This window comes from Panthera uncia (assembly GCF_023721935.1).
Source record: "Panthera uncia isolate 11264 chromosome A3 unlocalized genomic scaffold, Puncia_PCG_1.0 HiC_scaffold_11, whole genome shotgun sequence".
Taxonomy (NCBI): Eukaryota; Metazoa; Chordata; class Mammalia; order Carnivora; family Felidae; genus Panthera; species Panthera uncia.
This window is the reverse complement of record NW_026057578.1, coordinates 54,442,891-54,462,486: the sequence shown is the minus strand read 5'-3', so window position 1 is coordinate 54,462,486 and position 19,596 is coordinate 54,442,891. Positions and strand designations below refer to the sequence as shown.

At 45.9% G+C, this 19,596-nt stretch overlaps 1 long non-coding RNA gene across 1 annotated transcript in view; it reads right to left on the bottom strand.

Annotated features, from left to right (window-relative positions):
• Positions 1 to 17,267, bottom strand: part of LOC125936894 (uncharacterized) — a 53,776-nt gene extending 36,509 nt beyond the window's left edge. The window contains exons 1-3 of the long non-coding RNA XR_007462167.1: positions 16,942 to 17,267; positions 15,091 to 15,178; positions 12,937 to 13,071 (exon numbers count right to left, since the gene is read on the bottom strand). This is a non-coding gene — a long non-coding RNA (uncharacterized LOC125936894). The remainder of the gene's footprint in view (positions 1 to 12,936; positions 13,072 to 15,090; positions 15,179 to 16,941) is intronic.
• Between the last annotated feature and the right edge of the window lie 2,329 nt (positions 17,268 to 19,596).

Here is a 19,596-nt window from a genome sequence, read left to right as displayed (position 1 = left end):
ATCTGGACATTTATGTTCTTCGCAACGTTCTACCGACGTTCCAGTCGTTAGGTGCTTTAATTTCATGTCTGTCTACTTGCTGTGTCTCTCTTCCCTGCTAGAAGGGAGGCGCCGGCAGGATAGGAACATGACTCTTTTGTTACTTTAGCATGGCTGGTACAGAGTTGGTGCTCGGTAATATTTTTGGGATGAAGGAAAGAAGGAAAAAAAATGAGGGAAGACAAGATAATGACCTGAAATCAATTCTCTGCTTCCCAGCCCAGAAATGTTCTGCATTATTCAGGGTAAAAACCTCAGCTCTTCTGTGAAACAGACAACAAAACACAGTGGCTCCCAGGATCGAATTGCTTTCCCTTTCACACTCTCGAGTTGGACAGTGCAGGCTGGCGGAATGTTCTGTTTCACACAGTGATGGAGAGATCCAGATCCTTCCCTCTTGTTGCCCCCCATCCTGCAGGGCACTGTGCTTGGTTTAATGGGGTGGCCAGCACATCCGGGTTCCAGCCCACCGGAAGGGAGGAAGAAAGGAAGCCTAGGAAGAATGAGTTCCAATTAGGAGCTGAAAACAGAAGTTGCACACATCACTTCTGTTCACATTTCATAGGCAACAACTTCGTCTTACGTCCAGAAAGGGAGGGTGGGAAGTAGGGTCTCTAGCTGAATGACTTCACGTCCAGGGAGAAAAGGAGGACAGATTTAGGGAAAATTTGCCATCTGCCACATGTTTTTCAACTCCTTTCCGAGTAGAAAACTTTCTGAGGCCTGTCCCAGGGCAGCAGAACCTATGTGCAGACTCTGTCTTTGAGTGGAGGAAGAAGACCTCCCTCCTCCCCACCCCCAGCTCCCCCACTACATGGGAGCTGTTGGGGGGGGTGGGTCGCATGATGTCCAGGGTGGCCACCACTGCAGCTACCTCCAGCCTGCGCAATCCTCCCCCTTCCTCTTGGGCTCCGAAGCTCAGCAAACATCCAGATGTGTTTTGTTTTCACCCCTAAGTTTTCCCATCCATGTCTTCACTCGTTGTGCCAGGACGTGCAAAACGCAATTGACCAGAGTGCCTCCTGCTCTAATCTGAAGCCAGGGAAATAGACAGGCAGACCTCTTTGCTGTACCCAAGACAATCCTAGGTTAGCAGCTTCCTTCAAGGTGATCTTGAGCAAATTTTTTAGTATCTTTAAAAGTCATCCTGGGGCGCCTGGGTGGCTCAGTCGGTTGAGCGCCGACTTCGGCTCAGGTCACGATCTCGCGGTCCGTGAGTTTGAGCCCCACATCGGGCCCCTGTGCTGACAGCTCAGAGCCCGGAGCCTGTTTCAGATTCTGTGTCTCCCTCTCTCTGACCCTCCCCCATTCATGCTCTGTCTCTCTCTGTCTCAAAAATAAATAAAAACGTTAAAAAAAAATTAAAAAAAAAAAGTCATCCTGCTCATGCCCAAAATCGGGGCTAAAATACCTTGTCTTGCGGTTATTATTAGAATTAGCTCGTGAACGTTAAGATCTTAGTTCTTTTTAAGAAATACCTGGCATGTGGATGTTCAATTTATTTTTCTTGCAAGCAGTGGCTTTTCTCTTGCTAAATCCCAGCCCAATAAACCATCTCTCCCCCTCAACCTATACAAATCCCTCCAGCCTATCCCCTGTGGCCTCCAGCCTTCCGGAAACAGTCTAGTCCACTCTGTCTCACTCTCTCCTCTCGATTCCTGTCCCATACTTGTTCACACTTTTTATTTAATGCCTTGTGCTACCCACTGATTGTTTCATAAGAATTGTCTGGTCTCGCCGGCTGGGTTGCAAGCTCCCCCAGAAGCAGCAGATATCACGTCAAGTCCCAGCTCACAACGTCTAACACAACAGGACTTTGTCACATCCACTCAATGGATACTCTACCGATTTGCCGAAGTAAAGACACCAGCAGATTGAAGCCTGATCTACATGACCTTAGAAAAATAAATTAATTCAGCCATATTAGTCCCAAACGCTGGTTGATTTCGGATTTCTTTTTCAAATAGTAAAACATTCTGCTTATGCGAACTGAATGACTAACTTAACTATCCCCTCTGTAGAAGAAGCTGAAAATGTTGCCTAAAATTATATTGCACGCTGGAACTTCTGGTAACTCAGGATTGCTGCCTTCTGGGTGGTGTTTATTCTATGCCACAAACACCTGAATTACTGAAATTGAAATGAATCCAGATTCTGTGTTTGGGGTTCCAGCATTTTGTGGACTGGTACATGTGCCTGACAAAAATCTGGGGAATGCTTGGGCTTTGGTCCCTCTGAGAATTATGCCATTTTCCAAGAAAAGCTAAATAGCTCATTCATGTTTCACCCTCTGTTCTTCCAGGCTGGTTTCCTGAGGATATTTTTTAGCCAGACTGCTGCGTGTGTGTGTGTGTGTGTGTGTGTGTATGTGTGTGTGTGTGTATTGAATAGGCTGCTGGAAACTGGGAATTTTAAACTAAAACTTATATTGAATGATTCTTGAGTGCACTATCCTATTTCAGACTAAAAACAAAACAAAACAAAACAAAAACGGAACATATGAATGGCATTCAGTCAGTGGCTTGAGTTGACAAATTCCCCCAGAGTATAACTTTTAAATCCACATGAAATCTGTCAGTACTCTTTCTGAGGAAAGCTAATAAGTGCCATCAGGTAACAAAGCTGTTACGCTTTTCGTCTTTCCACCTCACTTTTATCAAGAGAAATGGGGAACTTCAGGTTTCAAGGGCGTTTTGCACAGGAAGCCCTAATGTGGCCTTAACACACACTGAAGTCTCTAGCCGGGGGGGAGGTTACAGAGGAGCAAAAGCTCCTTGACCGGACAGCATCCTTCAGGGGTTTCCAGAAGGAAGGTGATAAGTATATAAACCACCCACAAGCGTGGGGAGCGCTCCAGGCCATCTGAAACCTTGGACCCTGTTTTGAAGAAGAAGGGGATGCCATGAACTACCAAGCACGGAGCCTGGATTCGCTCCCCAAACCTAAGCAATAAGCTTCAATGCAGACAAGGAAAATACTTAGTTTGGCTTAAGTGGGCAGTTCAGGCCAGCGTGAACCGGGCAGGCAAAAGAGTCCAAGAATCTATAAAAGTTTTTAGAAAACAAGAAGGCGTCGGTCAACAGGGATGGCCTGGCAACGGATAAGTGTGTTCCCCTCAAAGCTAGAGTTGGAGCCTCTTGAATATATCCAAAACGTCTGTGGTACCTACACGTGATAGGAAGATGAATTTTTCTAACTTGTATTTTATGTTCTCTATGGTCAGCATGAAACTTTTTCATAATTAGGAAATTTAATTAAATTACAACTTTTAAATATCTATCTATCTATCTATCTATCATCTATCTGTCTAACCTATCTATCATCTCCCTTTCCGTAAAATGATGAAACCAGCAAATCATCTCCCTTTCCGTAAAATGATGAAACCAGCAAAGTCTTCTTTTTTTTTTTTCAACGTTTTTTTTTTGGGGGGGGGGGGGGGGACAGAGAGAGACAGAGCATGAACGGGGGGGGGGCAGAGAGAGAGGGAGACACAGAATCGGAAACAGGCTCCAGGCTCCGAGCCATCAGCCCAGAGCCTGACGCGGGGCTCGAACTCACAGACCGCGAGATCATGACCTGGCTGAAGTCGGACGCTTAACCGAATGCGCCACCCAGGCGCCCCACCAGCAAAGTCTTCTAAGAGGACTCCTGAATCGGGTCTCTATCACAGAGGAATAAAAGTACATGGTGAGCTAGAAATGCACGAGTTGCCCCCACAGGCACAGAGCAGGGGGTAGGGCTGTGGGGGCAGGAAGCAAGGCTGGGAAGGGTCTCGAAGACCACATCTCAGGCACCCGCACTTTCCTGTTGGTTAGCGGGGGCTTGCTGAACCCGTCTAGGAATGAGCAAGTCTGTGTGGCCCCCTCACACTTCACGAGGTGCTGAGGGCTGGCCAAGGGTCGCAGAACACAATCGCCATCTTCAGAGCCTGTAGAGGAGGTGCCCTTGTTTTGCAACGTATAATGAGGACGAATCACGTGGCCTCCATCGATGAGAAACTGAGTCCTAGGGGAGCACTGCAGCCTGAAGTCGGATGACATTTAGTCCAAAAGTGTGCACAGGACAGCAAGCGATGTAGCTGACGAACAGGGTCGGGGGAAGGGGGGGGAACGCCTGGGAGAAATGGCATTGTTCCATGGCATTGCCTTTTAACCTACTGTGCCAGTCAGGGTCCCGGTGAGAAACAGAGGGCTCATTCAAATGGGTGACTCAGGAGAGGCCAGCAAAGGGTCTGTTTACAGAGGCGTCACTGGGGTTAAGAAAACCAAAACTGTGGCGACCAGATATCACCCCTAGGCTTGAAGCAGCACTGGGGAGGGGGTGACTCCTGCCACACAGAAAAGCAATTGTGTCCCCTTAGGGCCAGCGGGAGGGACTAACCGGTCAGCAGCACCCTGACCTCACTCTCCTGTGCCTCAGTTTCCAGCTCCTGATCCAGCCAGACCCTATTGGCAAAGAAGCCATTGATGTCACCCCTAGGGACCTACTTTCCCAGGATTCTCCACAGAGCAGGGTGGAAAAGGGGAAAGAGGGGGTCTGGAGGGACAAACGGAAAATGTCCAGCCCACATACTGCGTACTGTACTTTTAAACACTCAGTTCCTATTCTCTGCCTTTCTCCACTGGAACATTAGCTCCCAGAGGACGGGGATTTCACCAGTCTGTTCTCCGCTGTATTCCAAGTACCTGCACCCAACAGGCATGCAGAGAATATCAGTTAGATGGTAGAACCGAAGCAAAGAAGAAAACCATTTGCCCAGTATTTAGTAGCAAGTAAGTAATAAGACAAGCAGCATTTTCTATAAGGTAAAAATAGTTCTTAACAGGGTGTTTCCCTACGGTAAACTGGGTCTTATTTTGGCCATTCCGCCCAAAGCAAAATATAGCCAACATACATAAGAAGGAAAATACGGTGGGGTATAAGATTTGCTGAAAAGATTATATTTATGCTTTGCTTGGAGTGAAGAAAAGTTTTGGGAAGCGGACCGAAGAATTTTAAATCGCCTTAAAGAAACACAAGAAATACATCTTTCCCCTAACTCTCAGACCTGTGGTCTAGGAAAGAGGGGACAGTTGCCAGGATTCTTAAAGCAACTCAGTGTTAAATAGTGAAAAGATGTCAGGTTGTGGGTTTGTGTGCCACGGGAGGTTTGAGAGACCAACATTGTCTGGATTTGATGACAGGTAATGACATTAACTAATTACAAAACTAATCACATTTGGAGCGGTGGAAGCTGAGATCATGATAAGCATAATCAAATCCCTGACTTCAGGGCTTCGGGAATCGGAGGATAAGTTTTCTCCCCTCGCAAAGCTTGACCAGATGCCTTTTGGAGTTCTTTGTCTGAATATTTTGGAAGATACCAAAGAGAGTCAGAACAGCATTCTGAATTGCAAAGCCCAGTGGCAGGACTGGCACTAAGTGAGGGCACTATAGGGACACCGTGTGGGTCCCTAGTGGCTGACGATGAGCCTTGTCTACCCCGGCATCGGGAGCTCCATCAAGGTAAGTGCCTGGGCCTTGACCCCCTACCTCTTCCCCTAAAAGCCGAAAGACCTGAGTCCCCCTCGCTGGTTGGGTCATCTTGGACAAATTCCAATCCACTGGAGTCTCAGTGTCTTCCTGCACAAAGTAGAGATTAAAATACCAGTTGTGTTTGCCTCCCCAAATGGGCATGCGAATCCAGCGAAGGAGTTTACTTTGCAGATTATCAGCTGCTTTAAATATAACACGTATTGCTGGCATTAAGCCAAATCACAGGCCTGAATCCCTATGATATGAATACCTCACTCATCAGAAAGGTGGAGAATCTTTAGAATAAAGAAGCTGACCTCCTTCTGGTGGTAGGAAGTCCTCCACTGCTCTCTTTTGCCCCTCATGCTCTCTCTGGCCCCGTGGGAGGAAAGGGAAGAGGCCGGTCTCCTTCAAAGCATTTCCAGCCCTTGAAGGAGACAACGGAGCAGCGGCCCTGGTCATTCTTCGCATCTGGTAACATTCCTTAGGCCCCAGTGTAAAACTTGAAAGGAAAGGAAATCCTAAATGCAAACACTATCTTTCAGTCTCTTGGAAAATTTTCTACCTCCACTTTCTCTCTCCTACCAATTCACTCATCTGCAATTAAAGCCATCTTTTGACTTAAACCTCACTTTTCAGAAGGCAAGCCATCACTTAGGAAAGAGAAAAACATTAAGAGATCCGGATTTCAATTAACTTTGCCGTCGATTTTTGCGTAATTCTGGGGGAAGCGTTATTCTTTTGGTAAAGTGGGGGGCACAGAACTCAAAGATGAACGGAGGTTTTGATGATGCCGGTGGGCAAGGACTAAACTATACTCAGTCCTGATCCCCAGGCCCTGCTGAACAGCAAAAACATTTGGAAAACGGCCTAGAAGAGAGACCTGCCGAATTGCCCATAACAATGGGTCACTCCATTACTGCCACTTGGGTAAAAAGCCTTTGGTAAATAGTGTTTCCTTGTACTTTTTCATTTTAATGTAATTTTTATATTTGGTGTTTACACAACTGTGCGATTTTTCTAGCCAATCAATAAAAAATATAACCCAATCTTGCTTTTTTCAAAGCGGCAACTGTTTCAGAATTGTCCGATACATTCCACTCGGAACAGGGGACCCCTGGGTTAGCGCCGCTCGCTTCTATCCAAGCACATGCGCACAGGCCACAGTCACGACAACAGAGGAAACCACTGATACAGATATAATTTTTAATGTGTTGTGTCGCTGAATGTCCATCAGAGGGGAAAAGTCTGTGAGAATAGATTTAAAACAACAGGCATTTTCATCAGATAAGTACAAGGCATTCATCTCTGTCCTCTAGAAATATGATTTCAGCATAACGAATGAAGGGAAGGAGCTCATTGGAATACAGCCCTTCCGAGCAACAGAGTGAAACCAACTTTCATGGAGAACCCTCTCCCCCGGTGGGGGCGGGGAGGGGTGCTTCTGCGATGAGGAATCAGGGATCGTCATCCAAACTCGAGCAACCATTAGGATCGAGCAAAGGAAAGAAGATGTAACCATAAATGATGCAAGCAGGGATTTCATTTTAAAAGATTTATTCCGACCATACTTGACTTCCTGATGGGAAGTTCAACCCCGCGATAGAACCGGGCAATCTTCGGAAGCCCCTACGGGGGTGGAGCAGAAGGGTCCCTTCGGTGATCAAGCCACCACCTTTCCAGGAAGCACAAGGGAGCAAATTGAAGCCAATGACTTCCTCTCCAACAAAACGCAAAAAGCAATGCTACTCAGTAGACACCTAGGCAAAGCTATAAACGTGAACTTGTAGCTCGCCGCTCTTGTCGGAAGGCAAGCATTAGACTTGCACCGAATGATGTAGCTTTTTCATAGTGATGCCAGTGCCCCCTGTCGCCTAGGGAATGATGGGGCTTCAGGTGAGGGAGCCTGAGCCCGATGAGTAGCCCACAGCATGCTCTGTGTGCTGCGTGTCAGTCCCGTTCCCAGGGCTTTACCCCTCACCCAACCCTGTGAGGGGGTCCAGTCGTCCACTCCGTTTTACAGATGACATGGCGACACATGAAAGTGACTTGCCCCAGGTCACACGGTTACTAGGGGCTGGAAAAGCGCCCACAGCCAGACAGACAGCCAACTCTGAGAGGACCAAATAACCCCAGTGCTGTGGCTGAACCGAACTGAACGGAAAGTTGGAAAAGTGGTAGCCTTGAAAGAAGGCAGGAAACGATTTGGCTTAATTATAATCATCTCCAAAATCAAAACCAATTTGCTGAATTCTCCCCCCTTTCACCTCAGCAGTCTTGAGCAACGTTTCTGTGAGGACAGAGAGACAAACATCCTCTCTCGGCCCACCCTCCCTGAACCTCCATCCTGAATCTCTGAATCTACCCGCTGAACGGAAACAAGTCCTGACACTGAGGAGCACCTCAGGGATCGCAAGAGAGAACAAGGAGCCCGTCACAGAGGTCAGCTCGAGACCCCCAAAACACTCGGAACCCCAGCAGCCCCGTGCCACCGCTCAGGGGTATGGTGTCACACCCCCCCCCCCCCCCCCCCCCCCCCCCGGGGGCCGGGGCCCCCCCCCCCCCCCCCCCCCGCGCAGGAGTGGAGGCAGGCAGACCCCTGGGTTCATCCAGTGTGACTCATCCATTTCGACCTTGCGAAGAGGGTTTCTACGTGTTCTGCCCATTCTAACACAGAGCCGGTGCTAATCTCAGTCCTCAGCTCAGGTATTAAAAATATGTAAGTTCTGGGGGCGCCTGAGTGGCTCAGTCGGTTAAGCATCCAACTCTTGATTTCAACTCAGGTCATGATCTCACGGTCATGAAATTGAGCCCATGCTCAGCATGGAGCCTGCTTGGAATTCTCTCTCTACATCTCCCTCAGCCCCTCCCCTGTGTTCGCTCATGCTCCCTCTCTCTGTCTCTCAAAATAAATATTATATATATCAGAATTGGGGCCTCCCTTGTGCCTAAGCCATGGCCAAGTTCTGGGGATTCTTTAGCTCTAAGACACGGTAAGGGAGAGGCCATCAGTGTTTGATGTCATGTGTCTATTCAGGCAACCTTTGATATGTCACTGAGTCCTCCCCCCCACCGCCCTTGGTCCTCACAAGCCTTCTGCCCAAGCTTCTGGACACCCTTGTGCTCCACCCTTACAGCTCCTACCAGATGTCAAGAGACCAAGGATAGATCTCCTTCTCCCTGCCCTTTCCCCCACCATCAAGACTGTGAAATGTACCCACAGACTTCGTAATCTCCACTCTTTAGCTGGGCCCTAAAGGCTTTCTGTTCCCCCAAGAATGTAACAAAACAGTAAGGCTTGCGTCTGGAAGGATATCACAGAAACCCAACAACAGAGGCTTGACCAAATAGAAATTTAATGTGAGACACAAAAAAGTCGGGCACGGGGGCACCTGGGTGGCTCATTCAGTTAAGCATCCAACTCTTGGTTTCGGTTTCGGCTCAGGTCATGATCTCACGGTTCGTGGGTCCAAGCCCCGTGTTGGGCTCTGCGCTGACAGCACGGAACCTGCTTGGGATTCTCTCTCTTTCCCTCTCTCCCTGTCCCCCACTCTCAAAAATAAATAAAATAAAACTTTTTAAAAAAATTGGGCACAGGGCGAAACAAAGACGCAGTCAAAGAACCAGGCTCTTCCTAGCCTCCAGCCTGTTTAGTGCTGTTTAACAATGGCAGCTGTCCCCTGGGCATCCCATATCATGTGAGCAGGACAAAGCTGGCTGGGAAAGAAGTGGCTACGATGGACCATGGCCTACGTTTCCCGCCAGCACTGGAGGCATCCGCCTACTCCAATCTGAAGGGTGGTGGGAAGGTGAGCTGTTGGTTTTCTAACCTCTGTTACAGGAAATAGCCAGTAGGGAGGGGATTGAGAGTGTCAACCTAAAGAATCTGCCACCACCAGGGAAGACGTATTTTTCACTGTCACTTCCCTCCCTGAAAAAAAAATGGGCACTGGCCTAGTTGCTTGAATGAGGTAAAAGTGAAAAGAAAACACTAGAGGTAAAAGGTTGGATAATGCTTCACACAATATTATCCAACCTCATGGGTTCAAGAACACCTCGGTCTGGGTAGATGCCCAGAGGAAGTTCTAATGTTACTGGCTTCTCTGCAGGATTGGAATCAATGACCTAGACAGTTGAGACCTTCATCCAAACTCCTGCACTCTCAGCCTGCATGACCTAAACCAAGGGCCCCTGTTCTTCCGTCCCTATCTTGGCTTGGTGCAAAAGACCCAGAAGGCACTTAGCGAATGGGTGTTGGGCCAAAGAAAGTCCCGAATTTGTGAACGGTGGAGGTTGGGCCAGAATGTGGCGGAGATGTTTCCTAACGTGTATGACACTAGAAGACCCAGTCACTGAGGGAGAACTTACAAAGACTAGCCATTTAATGCCAACCGTGTTCTACCCAGCTCCTTTGGGGAGGCCTGGAAGGGTCAGCTCAAGGCTCAGTGCACCTACAGAGATCCAAAGACCCCCCCACCCTTCCCTCTCCTACAGCTTCAAAATCATTTTAGCCACCACACGGTGTAGCAGAAAGACTGACCCACCTGAATCCCAACCCTAGGTCTGCTATGCTCAAACCTTGGGAAAGTTCCTTTGAACTGAGCCTTAATTTCTCTATCTGTAACCTGAAGACTGCAATATCTACCTTGCAGGGTTACTGTGAACATGGCAGATAATGGATGTAGAACACCTGTCCACTGGCTTTCTTAGTCCATTGTAATCTTCCTGCAAGAAGGTGCTGGGGTCTTGGATTAGACCACGAGTAGAATGCTGCCTGTTCTGTCAGGGTAGATTTCCTCCCTCTCCAGAACTGGATTTGGTTGGTTGGCTCCTTGTTCTGAGGAGGGAGGCCGGTAACAGGGCAGGTTGGCTGAGAGAGCCCTTCAATCTCACCTGGCCAATTGGTGCTGACCTGTAGGGATCCCCAACTGACTGACCTCAACGCTGCACAAAACTGTGCCTGTTTATATGCCTTGACGTGGGGTGGCACTCTGATCTCCACGATTTGATCATACAGTAACACCACTTGCAAAGTGATTCATTCTTTGGAGCCCTTGGGGCACCTTTGGTACTAACCTACACTTCCAGGGTCATCCGTACACAAACAAGTGTCAGAAGCGCTGTGATCAACACTATGCTCAGTACAACCAAAAAAAAAAAAACCGTCGTGCTTGGCAAAAAAATGAAATAACAAGAATCTCTGGCTACATTAAACGATGTAAGAACCAAGGAGGGAAGAACCCCATATGCCCGAGAAGACCATACCTGAAGTTCTGGGGCATTCTGTGAGCTTCCCTAAGGGGGCACAAACTGAAACCTGGCCCGAGGAGGGGTGGGCGTGGCCACCAGCCACAAAGAGAAAGCTCCTCCCCTATGCCCGAGTTGAAGAAGTGGGGCGAGCTCTGCGTGGTAGGGGGGAAAAGGATAAAAAACTGTCTTCAAATATTTGCAGAGAGCTATCACGTGCAGAGGCTCATTCATAAGAATGAGCCTTATTTTAATGTGCATCAAGAAGTAAATCTAGAGCCACTCGTGGAGTAGTCCGCAAAGGCGGCTTTTGACCCAACTGACGGAAAGGACTTCCGTGACCGCATCTGAAGGTGACACGTGCAGCCCTGAGTGACAGTGAGCTCCAGAAGCTAATGCTATTCAAGACCGGAGAATGAGTGCATGCTGACGAGATCATACCACCCGTGCCTCGTGCGCCTGTGAGGAGGGCCAAGGAGAACACTGCTTCAAATCCCCTTGTGTGCCACCTTTCAGGTGGCGACTTGCCCACACTGCTCTGGACTGTCAGCTGTTTGCTTCCCCCTGCCTCCACTCCACAGACTTCGTCATGTGCAACCCAATGGAGCCTCTTCTTCTGTCCCCTTGGCTGGCCTCTGCCCTCCCTTCCCGGAGCTTCCCTATCACCCATGAAGCATGAGACACTCCAGCGAAACTCCGCTCCCAGCCATGCTCAGCCCAGAGGTGAGAGGGGGTAGTAACGGGGTGTTAATGTCCCACGAGGAAAACCGTTCACCAATCGGTGGTTGGCACTAGCCAACAAATTCTTTTGCCATCTTCCTTCTATTAGTCCATCCTGAGACCTAATGGTTTATGCTCTGGGAGGACAGTGCCTGTATTGGGTTCCCGTGGCTGCTATAACAAATTGCCACAAATGTGATGGCTCAGAACAACAGACGTGGATTATTGCAGAAGTCTGCGGTCAGTACTGCCGAGGGGCCAGTAGGGGCTGTGCTGCTTCCAGAGGCCCCACCGGAGGGTCCCTTCCTCATGGATTCCAGCTTCCAGTGACCGCCCACATGCGATCGTTTGGGACTCCATCACTCTAACTCCTGCCTCCCTGATCACACTGCCCTCTCCTCTGTGTGTCAGATCTACCTCTGCCTGTGCCGCCATCTTATAAAGACATTTACAATCGGATTTAGGACCTACCCAGATAACCCAAGGTGATCGCTCCACCTCAGGACCCTTAGTCACATCTGCAAAGCCTTTGGCACGGTCGGTAACATTCACAGGTTCTAGGAATTAGGATACAAGACATTTCTCTGGAGGCCGATATTTAGCCTACCACCTTCCCAAGGACTGAGCAATCAGTTATGCCACACACCAAGTTGGGACCACATCAATTACACACCCTTGTATTTGCTCCTTTCATCTCAGCCTCATCACCACTCTCCCAAACCCGTCCCATTCTGGGACTGACCTCTCCACTAAAGAGACAGCACGTGAAATTCTTCCTCAAGTTCTCCTTCCTGGGGAACTCAAAGTAATACATGTAAACCATCAGGAACATGGCACACATTAGTGGTAGTGACGGCGGCTACAGTAATATGAGAACGGTTCCTATGGTTTTCAAGGAAATGTGACTTTTTTCCAGAGTATTGTTTAATGACTTAAAAATAGGCTATACAGAGGAAACGGAGGTCATCTATTCTGGTGGGATTTTACACTGTGTTGAAAGATTTATTTCCCCTCTACAAAACATTTCCACCCTAATGACAATTATTCAGGAGAACACCTGCTAAAAGATTAGAATTAGAAAAGGAAGGGCTTTCCCACCACAAATGGAAGAAAATTCACTCAATTACAGGGAAGTTAAATAAATTAGTTAATGCTTACAAATTTCTCACAGTTATCTGAAAAGTGTCACTTGTATCACTACTAAGACCTGCTATGAATATGTTTTTTGTGTGCTGAACCAAATTACGTTTCTTAAAAGGGCAGCAGCCTGGGTCCTGGGACCATCTGAGAAGTAACATGGTTTCGTTAATGAATTACAGAAGCAAATACCACCCCTCCCCAAACTCAGTTGTCAGGGCTGTGACTGACTTATGCGATGGGAGGGGGAGGAGAATAAGGCAGAATTTTCTACTGTACCTCTCAGAGGTCTTTGCAGGTGACAATTCTCCAATGGAAGATTCTGGAAGGTTTTTTTTTGTTTTTTTTTTTTATGAAGCAACTTCACTGGCACCTTCGCTTCAGAGAACCATAGACTTAGGCTCGCAGATCAACCTGGAAAAAAAAAAACAAAATACAAGTAGCCCACAACACTGGATATTAAGAAAATATTGGCAAATTTCCCTGTTAAAATAGCAAGTATCAAAAACAGAAACTTTCAAGAATTTCACTTCTCTGACCATGACAAGGCAAACTTAGTATTTTGGTGGAAGCTGCTTCCTCTGGGCACGTTTGATAATCATCATTTCAAAAATTACAGGACACATCATTGAATGAATACAATCTGAATGAAGGCTGTATTTAAACAGTGTGGTAAAATAAGTCCACATCTGGCATGTTTAATTTATGTCACTTAATTGGACAATTCGTATTTGAAAATTCCTCTGATCTGGAGGCCCTTGGACTTTATATACAAAATCTTAACTTGCAAATCTTCCAAACCTAGATGGTCTGCATCCTTTAGTTGCTGGTACAATCTGCTATCAACATTTCAGCATCTCTCTCTTTGCTTTCATGGTATATACACACACATAAATAGTACACACACACGCACACACGCACACACACCATAAAAGAACATGTCAGGCTGTTGAATGACAGGATTGCTCTTCCTTTTCCAACCCATCTACTCTTTTGTTCTCCATATCACAACTAAGGGCCAGCCCGTTGGGCAGGACAGAGGAAATCGAGAGAAGAATCTGTATCCTTCTGGAGGATTCTCATCACAACGATTTAGGAACAAAATCATTCTAAGAGTCTTCCAACTTTTCTTTACATAGTCCTCACTCTCCCTGAAAAATTCAGCTCCTTTTCCATTCATAGCAGGCTTTTAAATAATATTCAGTAGTGAGTGAATGAATGAATGAATGAATGAACAAAAGAACTGAGCCTTTCTGAAGCCATGAAAAGAAACATGCTGTAAAGAAGCATATGGTAGGGGCGTCTGGGAGGCTCAGTCAGTTAAGCGTCCAACTTCGGCTCAGGTCATGATCTCACAGTTCGTGGGTTCAAGCTCTGAGTTGGGCTCCGCACTGATTTGAGGAACCTGCCTGGGGTTCTCTCTCTCTCTCCCTCTCTCTCCACCCCTCCCCGACTTGCACTTTCTCCGTCTCTCAAATAAAGTAAACTTTTTAAAAATAGCATATGGTATGCTGTAAAGAACGGTGACTTAAATCAGGAAACCTAGCTTCCAGCTCCTCTAATGGCTTAGCACTTGACCTGGGGTAGGCTATCTGTCTTGTGTCTTCACAAGCCAAACAGAAATAACACTTACCCTGATGTTTTCATATGTCATAAATACAGCATCTTACGGTTTAGAGACTCACATTCTCTCACTTGACCCACTCAATGACCCATTAGTGGCAAAGGGTGCCCAACTTTTGGCCTGGAGGCAGACCTCCATAATGTTGACCTCCATAAGGTCTTGAAGTAGTTAATAAAAGTGAACTCCAAGCCAGAAGTTTCAGCACCTTCTCCTCCATGTAGCAGACAAAGGAAGAGCCCAGCCGTGATCAGTGACTTGCCACTGAGACAATAATGACAGAGTCTTTTCTCAACCATGACTTCCGGCCCCGAATCTGTGTCACTTCCTGCTGTCCATACGCCCAGTACTGAACACCCATTACATCAGCACATTCCCAAAGGCCCTCAGCATTTCATCAGACGAGAGCTGCTATCCGAATGCCTATGAATACATTTGTCAGCATGGAGTAGCTATTTAGAAGATACTCAGCGAATTGGATAGACTACATCAAGAGCCAGCACCCTTTTTCTGTAAAGAACCACAGTCAATCCTTTCGGTTCTGTAGGCCATGTGGTCACTGTCGCTACTACTCCGTGTTCTAGTGCAAAAGCAGCAGCAGGCAATCCGTCAACAAATGGGCGTGCCTGTGTTTCAATAAATCTTTATTTACAAAAAACAGGCAACACGTCAGCTTTAGCCCGCAGGCCTCCTTCCTTCGTTTGCCAAACTGTTGGACGACATCAACTTCCAGAGCCATCTCGATGTCAAAAACGTTATTTTAAAACCTCCTTTTAGAAACAGGGTCCTGACAACCCTTGATGAACACATACATCCAGGCCACCTTTGTCCCTCTTCTTCCAGTGTCCTCTGAACAAACACCAACTGGCATGGAGCATTTATCCTTCAATTGCAGCTACTCTGTAAGACAAAGCAGGGGCAGAGATTAAAACCAGACCCCCAGTCTTTGTGCCATACCCGGCATATCAAGTGCCCCTCTTCAAATTGTACTGAGTTCACTGTCTACCTAATAGAGAAAATAGAAGCATTCTTTCACTTAATAGTCTTTTAGTAAGGGTCTGGGGGGGTGGGGGACAAGGTTTACTAAAGGCCCTTATAAGATGCCGGCTGAAAGGAATAATACTCCTTGGCACCACAGAATCTTTTTCATGTGAAGCTACATGATCACTTTTCATTTTGTTTCTCAAGCACCCCATGGCACCCATCCATGTATTAGGCTAATAACTGCATGAATCTAGTTAAAAGGAACCAAGCAATTATTTTAATTAGAAGAGAACAAAAATAACACTCCTGGATTCTGTTTTAAGGGGCAAGAAGGAAGTAGTCAGGGTTCAAAAAGATCCTACAAAATATTTTTGTGAAAGGAAAAATAATTAAGGCCAAATTTAGAATGTACTTGCAATAAATGGGCCAAATAAAATGAATGGCCCCACTGTGCAACTAAAACCCATTCATATATAAGAGCCCCAGAAAGTCCATTTTTACGTGATACCATTTTGAGGGTATAGCCAATTTTACAAAGTGAAAGTGAATGTCTAGTAGAGACTTTAATGATCCTTGTGAATCTCTTACACAATTTCTTATAGAGTTTCTGTGTAAACTCTTTTATTAATAAGAGAAAAGGGGAAGGACATTGGTCAATTTGCCTTTCAAGTAAGATTTTTTTTTTTTCATTTAAATTCTTGGAGGAAAGTGTTCAAATTTGTTTCTCTGGAAAAATCTATCTTTATAGAAAATCCTTGTTACCAATCCATTCTAGAAAAAGCGAATTCCATCATAAGAGTCTCAATCAGATGAACCGCAATCAGTCGTTCAGGAAGAGATTGATATCTGCAGATTTTCCATAACCTTTGCCTTCCTGCCTCCCTTCTACTCATGGCATTTGGACCATTTCATTCCATCTGGGGCTTCCAAAAAAAAAAGAAGAAATGAAACTCAAACCAGTCAACTAGTAAGTGTTGTTCCTCCTGTTTAAGTCTATATGTGTTTATTGAACACCTGCTATCATCCAACACATAGTGAGTTATAGATGTAGGAATAACTAAAATCTGGACCCAGGCTTCAGGAAGTTCAGAGTCTAATCAGAGACAGAGGCATGGATGAAAAGGAGACCATGCAGCTCCAGCTGGGTGGGATCCCTAGGGTCTCTGGCTTGGGTTGATTGTTAAAGAATGGACTGCCTGGGCAAAAGACACGGACAGTCCATCCCCTGGGGCAAGATCAGCATACACAAAAGCTGGGACACAAAGAACCCTGGGGAAACACTGGGAACTGCAGCAGACAGAGCTGCCGGAGTGTGAGGCAAAGACTGAAGAGGAGAAGAGAGCTGCTGGAGAGGCAAGCAAGAGCCAGGTCATAGGAGAAGTCGTGTGCCATGTTCATGAGCCTAGACTTCCCCTCATAGAGCAATGGAAAGCCACGGAGCAGTTTTCAACATGGACTTAGAGGCCAGCTGCCCATTTTAGAGTGAGCACTTGGACGGCTGGAAAGGGGATGAAATGGACACTAGGTGCCCCACAAGTGCCATAGTCCAAGCAAGAGGTGATAAGGCCTTGAACTTGGACAATAGCAAGTATGAATGGAGAGATGGGGTCAGGTATGAGATATACAGTTTTGAAGGAGATTAAAATTTAAAAAAAAAAAAACCCTCCATGGAACAGTACCTGAAGGGGCCAAAAGCAGATGAAATTGGCTTTGAAGGTTCTTGGTGGGAGCAGGTGTTTTATCTGAATGTTGGTCATATGTCCAAAAAGCTTCTCATCTCATAGGCCCTCCTTTAAACCCAGGATGAGCTGTGATCGTGGGTTCTAAGATTGAGATGGAATAACAGATTTTGGCCCTGGGCACACGAGCAGGTTGTCAGTGCCCACGGAAAACTCCCAGAAGACAGTGGAACCTCCATTTTCTTCCCCAGGCAAACTCACACAAAACCAGTCTCCTGCCGCAAGTCTAAGTTAACATCTACAGAAGCCTGGAATGAAAGAACATTGTGGTGAATACTTACTGTGCTGGTTATTTTTATGCATCAACTTGACATGGCTAAGAGATGCCCAGATACCTGGTAAAACATTACTTCTGGATGTGTCTGTGAGGATGTTTCTGGAAGAGACCAGCGTTTCAACCAGTAGATGAGTAAAGAAGGTCACCCTCACCAGTAGGCATCATCCAATCCACTGAGGGCCTGAATAGAACAGAAAGGCAGAGGAAGGGTGAATTTTCTCCTTGCCTCAGCTGGGACATCCACCTTCTCCTGCCCTTGGGCATCAGAGCTTCTGGTTCTTAAGCCTTCAGAATCCAACTAGAACTTACACAATTGCCCTCCACACACATCCCTGTGATTCTCAGGCCTTCAGACTTGGGCTGAGTTACATGATCAGCTTTCCTGGTTCTCCAGCTTGCAGACAGTAGATTGTGGGACTTCTTGGCCTCTGTAACTGTGCTGTCAATTCCTATAATAAACACACACACACACACACACACACACACACGCACACACTCACTGGCTCTGTTTCTCTGGAGAACCTAATGATATACTTAAGACAAACTACATATATTGTAAATAACTATATTAGATTAGACTTATTTATGTTTTAATTTTTTTAAAGAATATACAGAGGACGCCTCTCCAACTCGTTTTATGAGCCCGCTAAACCTCGATAATGCACCTGACAAGGGTATTACAGTAAAGGAAAATTACAGGTAAATTTCAGCCATACTCATTGTTGGAAAAATTATCAAAACATGCTGCAATACTTCAAATAAATAATATATCATAAGTACATTGGGTTTAGTCCAGAAATGCAAAATGGGATTAACATTCAAAAATTTATTAAATAATTCACATTCTAAAAGAATAAAGGGGGGAGGAGGAAGTCATATGATCATTCTATAAATAAGTGAGTACTTAATTTATGACAAACAGATTGCTTCAGAGTACCGGGCAACGAAGTCTTTTTCATTAATGGTACAGAGTAAGTAGATATCATGGAGGAAAAAACAAATTTGATCCCAACCTCACACCATAGGCAAAAATCAATGCCATGTGGATTATAAATCTAAACGTGGAAGGTAAAACAATAAAGCTTCCAGAAGACAATATAAAAGGATATTTTCATGGCCTTCAGATAAACAAAACTCTCTTAAATAAGACATAGACAGCACTAACTATAAAGGAAAATATTGCAAAAATTAAACTACATTAAAATTAAAATCTTCTATCCATCCAAAGATACCATAAAAAGAGTGAAAAATCAAACTCAGGGTGGTATAAGATATTTGCAATATATATGAATAAAAAAGGATCACATCCAGAATATATAAGTATCTCCTACAAAACAGTAAGAAAAGATGAAAAACACAGGACACGTGGGTGGCTCAGTCGGTTAAGTGTCTGACTTTGGCTCAGGTTATTATCTTTTGGTTCATGAGTTCTAGCCCAGCGTCTCTGGCTCTGTGCTGACAGCTCGGAGTCTGGAGTCTGCTTCAGATTCTGTGTTTCCCTCTCTCCCTGCACCCCCCCACAACTCACACTCTGTGTCTCTCTCTCAAAAATAAACACTGAAAAAAAAAAGAAAAGATGAACATTGCAATGGAAAAATTACCAAGACCCTTGAAAAGCCCATTCACAAAATATCCAAATGGCCAGTGTACATGAAAAGATACTCAACTTATTAATAATCTGGGAAATCAAATTAAAACCATAATGAGATTCAAGTACATACCACCAGAATGACCAAAATCAAAAAGAGGAAGAATACCAAATGTTAATAAGGATTAGAGCAGCGGATCTCTCGCCCACCGCTGGTGGGAGTGGAAACTGATACAACCTCTTTGGAAAACGGACATCATTAAAGCTGAGCACAGTCATGCCCTACTACTTAGTAACTTCCCCCTTGGTCTCTCTACCCAAAGAAAACGCACGCACACCCATCAAAGACGTGCATGAAGAAGCTTACAGTAGCACTCTCTGAGAGAGCCAAAAACGGAAAACAACCAAAATGATCATCAAGGCTGAAATGGGTATTGATACAATCGAAGGGAATGAAACAAGGAAAATAGGATTGCACCCAGCAACACAGATACAGCCCATAAATACACCTGAAGTTGAAAAACAAAACACAAATCTGTGGTGTTAGACATCAGAAGAGTGGTTATCTTTAAGGAGGAAAGGGGAGTCCCATCCTAGGGGCCATCGGACACGGTGGCTATATATTCTCTTTCTTGTCCTGCAAGGTGATTACGGGATGTGTTCTCTCCAGGATAGCATATTGGGTCCCATGTTCCTGCTCTGTGTAATCTTCCATACATGGAACCCCAAG